Consider the following 12852-nt stretch of genomic DNA (forward strand, 5'->3'; position numbering starts at 1 on the left):
AAATAAGTCCTCAGACACTTGACACTTGCTAGCTGTGTGACCCGGGGCAAGTCACTTAACTCTGATTGCCTCACAAAAAAGAAAAAGTCCATCTCACTCAGCTGAAAGGGGAGTACAGTCCAGTATGGAAAGCATTCCAGCAATCCAGCAGCAAGCTCCACCTCAGCAAACCAGCAGGAGATCCTGATCCCCAGTGTGGTACAGCAAGCAAATGCTAAGACAAGGACCCCCCATATGCCTTCACATAGCCAGGGGAACTAGCAAACTCCAGCTCTTAGAGTCACCTAGAGCTTCAGTGTAGCCCTAGGCAAATAGCATCCTCCAGGACCCAAACTTCCATATGCTTCAGTACAGCCCAGGGCAAACAGGCAGACACCAACCCTATGGGTACCTAAGCAAACAGGAAGCCACACCACCCCGCCATGCTTCAGCACAGCCCAGGGCAAACAGGCAGCCCATGAATGCCAGACCACCAAGTGCTTCAGGGTAGCCATAAAGAAATGCAGAAAAACCCCACCTGGTCTCAGCATAAACCAGACACCACCACTTGGACCCCAGCTTAGCAGCAGGTAAGCTACTAGACCCCTATGGCCTCCAGCTATGTCAGCCAACCCCTGTCCCAACCCCCTCAACACAGCACCAGACACTAAAATCTCCCACGGGCTTCAGCGCAATATCAGTGCCACACCAGGTAAGCAGCCAGGGCCTGTAGCCACTAGCACAAGAAGCTATAGATAGTGACCCTTCTATCCTGGGAGCAGAGATCAAATTTAAAAGAAAGGGAAAAGGCCCATAAAAAAAGAGATGAGCAAAAAAAACAAGAAAATCTGACCACAGAAAGTTAGTATGGTAATAGGCAAGACCTAGCCACTAACTCAGAAGAGGACAACACTGTCAAAATACCTATGGCAAAACCCCAAAATAAAATGGAAAGTGGTCTCAAGCCCAGAAAGAACTCATAGAAGAGCTAAAACAAAAAAACCAAAAAAAAAAACAGAGTTTAAAATCATATAAGAGAAGTAGAAGAAAAATTAGGAAAAGAAATGAGAGGGATGCAAGAGAATTATGGGGGGGAAAAGAGTCAAGTGCTTGCTTCAGCAGCACATATGCTAAAATTGGAATGATACAGAGAAGATTAGCATGGCCCCTGCACAAAGATGACACTCACATTTGTGAAGCGTTCCATAATTTTAAAGGGTATTCAGAATGCATGCTGTCTTAGGGATGGGAGAGGGATGAGATGGGGAGAAAATTTGGAACTTAAAAATGTGACAGCCAATATCAAGACTCAAGAGAAGCAAAAACAGGTAAGAAGGAGAAAGAAAACATAATGGATTCAATGGAGCTAAACAGTTTATGGGAAGATGGTATCTGTAATTCTTAAAAATTATACCACTAATAGTACAGCTAGAAGGAATATACATAGACAGAGGGCATGGGTATAAGATGAATTTGAGGGAATGACATAAAAACCATTAAGGGATAAGAAAGATGAATATAAGAGGTGCAGAAGAAAGGAAGAGGTAAAATGGGGTAAATTGTTTCACATGAAAAGGTGCAAAAAACCTATTACAGTGGAGAGGAAGATGGGAGGGTGGGCAATGAGCATTGCTTGAACCTTACTCTGGCAGAGTAGGAAGGGAGGAGAGGGGAGGGACTAACAGAAGGGAGGGAGGGCAGATCAAGGGAGGTGGTAGACAGAAGCAAAACACTGGTAAGGAGGGAAGGGTTGAAAAGAAAGAGAGGTTAAACAAGAGGAAGAATAGGCTCTCTGGGATCTATTTTCCAGGCCAGTTGTTTTACCAATGAGGTATTTTATGTTTTCATCTATTGTTTCATTCTTTTATTTCTGTTTGACTGACTCTTGCTCTCTCACAGAGTCATTAGCTTCCATTTACCCAATTCTAATTTTTAACAAATTGTTTTCTTCTATTAGATTTTTTACCCCCTCTATTTGGACCATTTTACTTACTAAGGAGTTCTTCTCAGTGAGTTTTTGTGGCTCCTTTTCCATTTGGCCAATTCTGCTTTTTAACGTGTTGTTCTCTTCATTGTACTTTTTTTCCATTTGCCAATTGTATTTTTGGGGGGACTTGCTTTCATATTCCCTTTTGAGGTTCCAGATGTGGGTTTGTTGACAATGTTGTCCTCTTCAGAATTTCTGCCTTGATCTTCACTGTTCCCATAATAAAAATCTATAGTATGTTTCTATTTGCTAGTGGTGTTTGCTTATTTCCTGACTTTTAAAAAGATTGGGCTCTCCTGCTGGGGAGCAGGGGGCACTGACCTAAGCTTCTTGTGCTGGGAACCTCAGGCCTGGTCACTGGCTTCATGTGCCGAGGCCTCATGTACTGGAAGTTGGAGGCTGTAGGATTCTGGCAGCTTACCTGGTGTTGGGCGGAATCAGCAACACTGGAACTCTAGGGGTAGGATTGGGTAGTCTAGCCCCTGGAAGTTCCCTGCTCACCTGGGCCTTTCCTTTTGCTTTCTTTAGCTCCTTTCAGATGGATGTTTTGCTGCTGCTGCTGCAGGATGTTTCTCAGCCTGGGGCCCTTAGAGCACTTCCCAGAGTTTTGCTGAGGCACTGGGAGATTTGGTTGCCATAGAACACTGAGTCACATGGTGGTTTTTTTGAGCCAGTTTCCACTGGTTTCCCTGCCCATACTGAGGCACTTGGGGGTCCTGGTGTTGGTGCTTGCCTGCTCCACCACCTGGGGTTCAGGATCTCCCTCTAGTATGCTGAGGTGGGGCTTTCCACTAGCTTGCTGGGACAACACCTGTTCTATACCACTCCCTCTCCCTCAGGGTAAGAGGGGCCTTTCCCATTAATCTCTCAAGCTACCGGTTCTACTCAACTGCTGTACCCCATCTTTCAGCTGGTTCAGCTGTTCCAAGGTTTTACCTGGGGTGATATTTTCTGGGCTTTCAGAGGCTAATAAGGGATGGTGAGAACAACTTACTTATTCTGCCATCTTGGCTCCCAGAAAAGAGCATTATGAAATATAAAATAGATAATTTTGATCATATTACATTGAAAAGCTTTTGCACAAACAAAATCAATGCAACCAAGATTAGAAGGAAGGCAGAACGATGGAAAATAATCTATACAGCAAGTGTCTCTGATAAAGGCCTCATTTCTTAAATTTATAGAGAACTGAGTCAAATTTATGAGAATACAAGCCATTCTCCAATTGATAAATGTTCAGAGAATATGAACAGGCAGTTCTGAGATGAAGAAATCAAAGGTATCTGTAGGCACATTAAGAAGTGCTCTAAATCACTTCTGATTAGAGAAATGCAAATTAAAACAATTCTGAAATACCACCTAATACCAATCAAATTGCTAATACAACAAAAAAGGAAAATGATATATGTTGGAGAGGATGTGGAAAAATTGGGACAGTAATGCACTGTTGGTGAAGTTGAGAACTAATCCAGTCATTCTGGACAGCACCTTTATATAACCTTTGATCCAGTAATACCTCTAACAGCCCTGTATCCCAAAGAGATCATAATAAAAGGGAAAAGGACCCATATGTGCAAAAGTATTTGTAGCAGCCCTATTTGTGGTAGGAAAATATTAGAAATTGAGAGGATTCCCATCAGTTGGGGAATAGCTAAACAAGCTGTGGTATATGAATGTAATGGAATAGTATTGTGCAATAAGAAAAGATGAACAGGCAGATTTCAGTAAAACCTTATAATACTTGTACAAACAGATGCAAAGTGAAATGAGCAGAACTAGGAAAACTCTGTACATAGTATCAGCAACATTGTGTGATGATCAACTAAGAATGACTCAGCTTCTCTCAGCAACACAATGATCCAAGACAAGTACAAAGGACTCAAAACAAAATGCTATTCACATCCAGATACAGAACTGATGGACTCTGAATGTAGTTGAAAGCATATTTTTTCACTTGTTTTACTCTTTCTTGTTTTTTTTTTCTTTCGATCTGTTTCTTCTTCCACAACTGTGATGGATATGGATATACGTTTTACATCATAGCACATGTATAAATTATATCAAACTGCCTACCATTTTCAGAAGATTGGAGGGAAGGGAGGGAGAAAAATTTGTAACTCAAAATCTTATAAAATGAGTGCTAACACTTTTCTTGACAAGTAATTGGGGAAAAATAAAATTCTATTTAAAGCTAAAAAATAAACCTAATCTCCAACACTGACTTTGGGAAAGTCACTTAACTTTACTGGGTATGTTTGCTAATTTGTGAGAGGGACTTAGATGAGATAATCTTTGAATTATCTGTTCACTATTTATGCTCTTATGACATAATTAACAAATTTATTTGCTATATGACATCGGACAAATCGCTAAACAATTCTGGGTCTCAGTTGATGTATCTGTAATGTACTATAAATGGACTAGATCAAAGGTGTCAACTCATGACCCAGCAACAGACTCACAAAAACTCTTCAGTGCTACCTAAAGCAGATTAAAATGTAATTGGGAAATGTTTAACAAAATAAAAAGAGAGCACAGTGCTAATACATACATGCATACTTACATACATATACATATACATATACATATATACATACATATACATACATACATATATATGTGTGTGTATATATATATATATATATATATATATATATATATATATATATATATATATATATAAAATATTTCTCCACAGAAGATCTTCCCAACATCCTAGGTATTTTCTTTTTTGTTCTTTTAATATTTTGGGGTGTCAATACAGTACTAAGGGTGTTCAATACTTATCCCTCACTCTCAATACATGGCTAGTCAATCTCTTTTTAAGGTCATAGATGTCTTTGGTGCTTCTTGTTATGCCACAACACAGTACTAATTATATTCTACAGCCTACTTCCACCCATTCTTCATCTTTCCAATGCCCTCTAGTTCACTTGAAATTATTCTGGATCACCCAGAGAATATTGGTGTTAGATAGATTTGAATTTGCAAACACTTTGATTTTTTTGAAAATATTAAGATGTTTCCCAAATGCAATCCTATCTATAAAAAGATTAATATTTATATATTAATCAGCAAATATTTATTAAGTGTACATATAAATATACACATATATACATATATGTGTACATGTATTATGTATATGTGTGTATATATGTGTGTGTGTGTGTGTGTGTGTATACTTCCTATGCAGACACAAATCACAGTCTCATCTGAAATATTTAAATTTGGAATATTCCTTAAGATGCTGATTACTAGATGTTTTCTGATTATTTGAAAAGTTAAGTGACTTGCCTGAAATCATGGAGTTTGCACGTGTCATAGGCAGGATTTTGATCAATCAACAAATATTTATTAAGCACTTACTATGCGTCAGACACTGTGCCAGGTACTGGAGATACAAGTACAAAGAATGAAAGGATTCCAACTCACAAGAAGTTCACATTCTAATGGAAACAACAAATATATTTATATACATTATATGTGTATACATCTATATTTATATATATTATATGTGTATATATCTATATTTATGTACATTATATGTGTATATATCTATATACACCCAAATATACTCATGTAACGTGTATATATGTGTGTGTATTTGTGTGTATACACATACACGCATATACATACATACATATACACATACATATACATATATACATACATATATACATATATATACATATATACATATATATTATGAAGTATAAATAGGAGGAAGGAGGGAAAGGAACAAGCATTTATATGGTTCCTACTATGTGCCAGGCACTATGCTAAATGCTTTTTACAAATATTACCTTAGTTGAACCTCACAGTAACCATGTGAGATAGGTGCTATTATTATCCCCATTTTACATTTGAGGAAACTGTGGCAAATGGAGATTAAATGATTGCCAGGGTACCACAACTGGGAAGTACCTCAGGCCAAATTTAAACCTAAGTCTTCCTACTTACAGAAACAGTGCTTTACCCACTTTATGTTTGAGGAAGCTGGTGGCAACTATACAAAGTGGTTAAATAAAAGACACTATGAGAGAGAGGGCAGTAGCAGCTTTGGGGTCAGGAAAAGCCTCATGCAGAAGATGGTTAGTGAGTTGAATCTTAAAAGAAAATACTTGAGCCTCTCTATGCCTTATCACCAAGAATAATGTCACCAAGTAAAGATGAATCTTTTTTTTGGCTGCATTTACTCCAGCAGGCTATATACTAAAGCATAGGAGGGTTATAATGTTTATCAAAACACAGAATACCCATGGGAGTAAAGTCATGGATTCTTAAAGTTTTGAAGTGCATATATATGCATGTTTAGATCTGTGTGTATGTGTGTGTGTGTATGTGCATACACAAATGCATATGTGTATTATGCCGAAATATGTTTTTGCATTAAACAATTAATAACCATTTGTTACACATCCAGTAGATGAGATTCTCTACTAGGAGTAGGGACAACAAAGATAAAAGTGAAATAATGTCATACTTTACGCAGCTCATATTCTATCAGGAGAGATGATATATAGTTATATTCTGTATATACAAGATAGATACATGACGACTTGGTTAGGGGAGTAGGGAACCATGAAAGGTTTCATGTAGACTATAAAACCTGAGTTGAATTTAAAAGAAAATAAAGGATTCTAAAAGGTGGAGGCAAGAGAGGTTGGGGAAGATGTGTTCTAGGACCGAGGGATCCCTAATGTAAAAGCATGAAGATTAGAATTATAATGCCATGCCTGAGGACTATTAAGAAGGCATGAGTGGCCAGGTTTGCAAGTCAGGCTTGGGCCAAATTGGGAAAGGTTTTAAATGTCACACAGAGGAGTTTATATTTGCTTCTAGAGATAAAAGAGAGTCACTCGAGGTTATTGAGAAGGGAACGAGATAGTTAGGTTTGTGCTTTAGGAAAGATCACTTTGGCAGGGATGTGAAAGATGGGGTCAAGTGGGGTAAGATTTAAATCAGGGAGACCAGTTTGAAAGCCATTGCAACGGTATAATTAGAGAAGAGGACTTTTGCAAGAGATGTTATAAAGGTAGAAACAGTAAGGTTTGGTAAGAGTCTCTCTGGCTATACCTGTACCAGTCCACAGTACTGAAATAAGCTAAGGTAAAAGCAGAGGGAAATGTCCAGAAACCTGGAAGGGGGTTTCTATCATTTAACATACATTTCTTTAAAAATGTGGATGAATACAATGTCCCTTCCCAAGTGGCATATCTTTCTTCCCCATTTCTTTCTTTTGCCTAGCTCATAGGCTTGTAGAGATTTATGCAGAACAGATACTATCAGCCCCTCCTCTTCAAATTGAATACAAAACTGCCCATTACACCTCACCCCATTATGCATTCTGTTCCTTGCAGGATTTTATTTTGAAAATGTACATTACAAGGAAGAGAGAGGCCTTTAGGGTACAGTATATTTCAAAACACAATTAAAATAAACTCTTCAAGTGGAAATGTAAAATGTATTTGGATTCTATTAAAGCCTTTGGTCTTATCAACTGCAGTGCACTCCATAACAAGGTCATTAGTAACCAGCCACATACAATGGGAAACATACATCAGCAGCGGGCAAAAAACAAACATAGGTCCAAAACACCACAATGACTTCCTGTACCTGCTCTTGTTTGCCTGCTGAGCCCTCGAACATTGTGAGCTGCAGAAATACATAAAAGCGTGTAACAGCTTGAGTCAATATTTGCCAACCTAAACGGGTGATTTTATTTAGCATGATGGCTGAACCCCTTGAATAAATACATCTCATTGTACCCACCGCTGAGCTACCTCAAGCAAGCCAAGGAAAGGGGCCCCTTTTGGACCCAAGGGCTCTGTACCTCTGGAATGTGTGGGAGGGGGGAGCTCAGGGAGTATTGGGGTAGAAGGCCAGGCTCTTGCCAGCTCTGAGCATAACAAAGTCACAATGACCCAAGTAGAGGAATTGATTTTGCCACAGGTGTGGGATGGTGCTCAGGTTGCCAGGTCTTTGGGCACTTAGTTGTTTAGGCAGCGTGATATCCTAATGCAAGGCCCATAAAAGAAAATACCTTGATATGAGGCCAGGTTGCCTTGCTACTGGAGGTGTTCGTTTTTGGTTTTTTGTTTTTTTTTCCTCCCACCTTTCTTTATTTTACAAGTGGCTTGGGGTATGGTTCGAATGAGTGATTCATAAAGAAAATGATTACTTTTACCCAGGCAAGAGTGAGGGAGCAGTTTCTGCAAGAAGGGATTTATACATGGAAATCAATACCAGCACTGGAAAATATCCCCCTTTGCCCATATAAGTGCTGCCCGCAGGGTCAATAGCTGGAATTAACCTGGATCCCTTTTTTTATTATTATTATTTTTAATAAAGCCGCTTCACTACAGTTGCTAGTGAGGGGTCCCTTTCCACAGCTATACCAGTCTACCAGGATGAAGGGAAATGCTTTCATTTTAAGTCTTGCCTTTCTGCCATGGATTCTGCTTATACCTATACTCTCAACAAAGAGGAATGGAGCAAACTGTAGCTTTTTAAAAATCAAATCAACATCCACTCAGATGAAAAATAGAATAAGGACACCTCTGGAGTATCAAAGAGTGGTTAAGTTTGGGAATGAGGGTTTGTTTAGGGGCAACATCCTCAATTTTGATCAGTGCAGTAACAGTCTTAAAATCCCATTGATGAGGATCATATGTTCCTCCATTCTAGGCAAAAAGAAGCCCAAACCAAGAGCTGTTCTAGTTAAGAGAAGGAGGATCATTTCTAATGACCCGGTTATGTCTTAACCTGTTATCTTAACTTGGCATCTCGGAGTACTTCTCATGAACATAATATATTCTGTCTGTTGGAATTCATAAACAACAAGAGCCCTATGGAGATGTTGTTCATTCTCCCAGGGGTTTTTCTATTTACCTGTGGCTTTTATTATCTTTCTACTGAATCAGAGGGGCAAAGGCAAACTCTGGTACTTGAAACACAATCTGGATTTTGATACTTTGAAAGATTGGGGACACAGAAAAACCCAGAAATAAACAGAGTTCGTATACAGGCTAGTCCTACATAGAATCACAGGTTATTGGGGCTCCAAGGGACATTAGTCATCATATAATTCAACTCTTAAATTTTTTGATGGGGAAACTGAAAGGTCAACACCCATAGCTGTTTAATTGTAGAAGTAGGACTAGAGCTCAGGGTCTTCCAGACTCCCAAGGCAGTGCTCTTCCCACTCCCAAGCTGTTAAAAGTGTTAATTTTTTCTAGCCTATTCCCAATCAAATAAAAATAGGAGAACAGTACAGATGAGGGGATCAGTTAATCAATACCAATTCAAGTAGCAAGTGGTAGAAAAATTGGCTCAATTAAGGTCAGCTTTGATTAAGAATCAATTTTATTTCCTTCTGGAAGCATTGGTAAGTGGGCCAGACTCATAGTCAGGAAAGAAGTGGGTTCAAATCTTGCCTTGGACATTTCTCTATGTGACTGTGGAAAAGCCATTTAAACCTCACCATGCCTCAGTTTACTCATCTATATTTTGGGATTAATAATATGTACCATGATTATATCCCAAATATTGCTGCGGAGATCAAATGAGATAATAGATAGGAAATAATTTACAAACCCTAACAGGTTATACAAGATGTTCCAAAAGTCTTAATGCAATTTTAAGATACTAAAACTTAAAACTGCACTAAGACTTTTGGGACATGGTTTAAAAGTCAGTTGTTGCTTTCTTTATTAAAAGTGAGGTGGAATATCACCAGTAGGTCTGTATCCTAAAGAGAAAAAAAGAAAAAGGAAAAGGACCTATATATATAAAAATATTTATAGCAGCTCTCCTTGTGGTGGCAGAGAATTAGAAATTGAGGGGATGTCCACCAAATGGGGAATTGTTGAACAAGGTATGGCATATGATTATTACAGAATATTATTGTGCTATAAGAAATGCCAAGGGGGGTGTTTTCAGAAAAACCTGGGAAGACATACAAACTGATACAAAATGAAGTGAGTAGACACAGTAACAGCAATATTGTATGATGACAAAATATGAAAGACTTAGCTATTTAATCAATGCAATTATCTAAGACAATGTTGAAGGACTCATGACAAAAAATGTTATTCTCCTCCAGAGAGAGAACTGCTGAACTCTGAGTACAGATTGAGTACAGTTTTTCACTTTTTTTGACTTTTTTTTTGCAACATAGCTAATATGGAAACTTACATTTTGCATGATTTCACATGTATATTTGATATGTTCCTTGCCTTCTTAAGGAGTGGAGAAAGAGTGGAGGGAGAGAAAGAATTTGGAATTTAATTTTTTAAATGAATGCTAAAATAAAGTACAATTATTTTTTTAAAAGAAAGTGAGATGGTACTTTCCCCCAGAACTACCATGCCTAGTTACAAAATTCACAACACCCTGACTTCACTCATCTCACTAGCTGCACTTACCCCTCTGCTTGCACACAGAATGTAAATACATTTTTCACTTATACAAGCAATGCCAGTGTTTGTGTAGGTTTGCATGCTCCTTAAAGGTCAGCCTGTACCATTGTTATCTGTCCCATTAGACTCTTAGAAGAAAAATGGCACCCCCTATTTGCCCAGTGTCTATCATAGCACTTGGGGGAGAGAGAAGATGGGTGGGAACTCACCCTTTCTATCCTGAATTAACCAGCATGGTAACTACTCTTGCTAATTTGTCCTTGGCAGGACTGATTTCCATTACCTAGTTAAGACTAGTTTCCACAATCATAAAGACCTAATAAAGAATATGGTGGACCTGTATGCCAGAGCTCTGGATTCCATCTACTTTGTGTGACACAGATGAAGTTGTCACATTTCTCTAAGCCACAGCTGCTCCATTAGTAAATGGAGATCATGACTCTTGCATTGGGCACAGTGAAAAAAGCAGTTACACTAAAATCAGAGGACCTGAGTTCAAAACTTGCCTCTGATCCTTACTATCTCTGTGACTTAAGCAAGCCACTTAATTTCCCTGGGCCTTACCTGTAAAATTAAAAGGTTGAACTGACCTGTAAGATGTTGCAGATATATGCTATTACCTACACAGAGGACTGATGGAAATAAAGTCTTCCCTAAATAGTTAAGAACTTTAGAAAAAGATAAAGAAAGTAGTAGAAGTAGTATTAAACGGTCTTTACAAAGAAGGTTGGCAAAATTCCACGATGGATATCTAAGAACATGGGGCTACAGTAACCCTTTTACTATCCCAAGGAAAGTGTAAAATGAAAATTAGCATGTATAGTTTACACCATAGGATACTTGATTTCCCTCTAGATTAGTGTAAACATAAATAACATCTCCAAACTCTGATACATCTATACACAAGCAAGATTTATAGGCTCTAAATGGAGAATGTACATTCTCACGACTCAGTCATTTTCTGTCATTCCTATTATACTAGTAAGGTCAGCTCTGCTGTTGACAATGACATGCAATACTACATGGCACCTTTAGAGATTTCCTGTCCAGAATGTCTCTACCTTCTTGTCATAATTGATCAAAATATAGAATCATGGAACCTAAGAACTGTAAGAGAGATGAGGGTGCATCTTGTCTGAACAGTACTTGACTAAGAATCTTCTTTCCAAAGATCCCCCCAAAGTCATCATCCAACCTTTGCCTGGAGATCTCCAGGGAGGAGAACTCCCTGCCTCATTCCATTTTTGATAGCTCTAATTGTTAGAAAGCTTTCCTTTGTAAAGATCTCTTTGACTAAGAGTGTTTATTTTTTCTAAAACAATCTAGCTTTCTGCCTATCACTAGGTACGCTTTCCCTTTACAACAAGTTGCATTACCACTGCAACCATGTCACCCAATCACCATTCAATAGTCCCTCTAGTTCAACCCACTATTTATTGCTCAAAATTCTCCTAAGGATTCATGCTATTTGCCAGCTTCCTCTTCACCTCCTTCTTTCCTAACACTTAATTTTCCAGTCCTGTCTCTGGAGCATTTTCTGTCATGCAGAGAGCAACATGAGGAAAGATTTATATTGTACAGTGTATTTTACATTTAATAACTAATCTGTCATGGCATTTATCTGCATAAGAAGTGGGATAATTCATGAGGTGCCTAGAAACCACTGCTTCCATTGAGTTATCTTTCCCCTTCTCACTCACAAAGATGTATGGCAGAGTAGATATCAGCTTTCATGTGTTTGGTAATCTTATAGATAAAATATTAAGCTTGCAGTGTGCAAAAGTGGAAAGCAGCCTTCCCTGGTGATAATAATAGCCATATTTACATAGCACTTTCCTCATAAACTCAAAATGATGTAGGTAGTATATTATTAACCCTTTTTTACAGAAAAGAAAGCTGAGACTAGGAGAAGTGCAATGACTTGTCCAAGGCCACACAAACAGGAGGTATCAGAGCCAATACATAAGATTTTTTTACTCCAAGTGCAGTGTTCAATGTGCTATACCAAAGGGCCTGCTCAGGAGAAACTAATTCACATATATGCCTCACGAAAAATGGATGACAATAACAAGTATTAAATCGTTCATACCATTTGATCTACAAAGTCTACGCCAATAAATGTGTGAAGAAAACAAGTTCCTATAGATTAGGGAATGTTTGAACCATTTCTGGTATATGAATAAAATAGGCTATTCTTGCATCATATGGCATGACATCAATGAAAATCACAGTTCTGGATTTCTCTCCTATTCCCCAATGCTAGGAGTAAAGAATACTTCCTTTATAAATATGACCCAAGTTTAGAAGTGGCACATAGAACTTGGGGGCAGGGTAAAGGTTGAGGAGAAAAGAGAAAAATATTTTTATTAAAAAGTAATTGCAGGCTGGGAAAACTGTGGTATAAATGTTCAAGGTATATAGCCCATCAACATTTTTAATAAGCTTACATCTGTATCTTCTGTTTCT

At 38.2% G+C, this 12852-nt stretch overlaps 1 non-coding gene across 1 annotated transcript; it reads left to right on the top strand.

Moving 5' to 3' along the window:
• Positions 1-1085: 1085 nt before the first annotated feature.
• Positions 1086-1192, top strand: LOC144457387 (U6 spliceosomal RNA). Its single transcript, XR_013486689.1, has one exon. It is a non-coding gene; the product is annotated as a U6 spliceosomal RNA (small nuclear RNA).
• The last annotated feature ends 11660 nt before the right edge of the window (positions 1193-12852 follow it).

Source organism: Phascolarctos cinereus, unplaced genomic scaffold (assembly GCF_003287225.1).
Source record: "Phascolarctos cinereus isolate Bilbo 61053 unplaced genomic scaffold, phaCin_HiC Scaffold_4;HRSCAF=312, whole genome shotgun sequence".
In the NCBI taxonomy this organism is placed as follows: Eukaryota; Metazoa; Chordata; class Mammalia; order Diprotodontia; family Phascolarctidae; genus Phascolarctos; species Phascolarctos cinereus.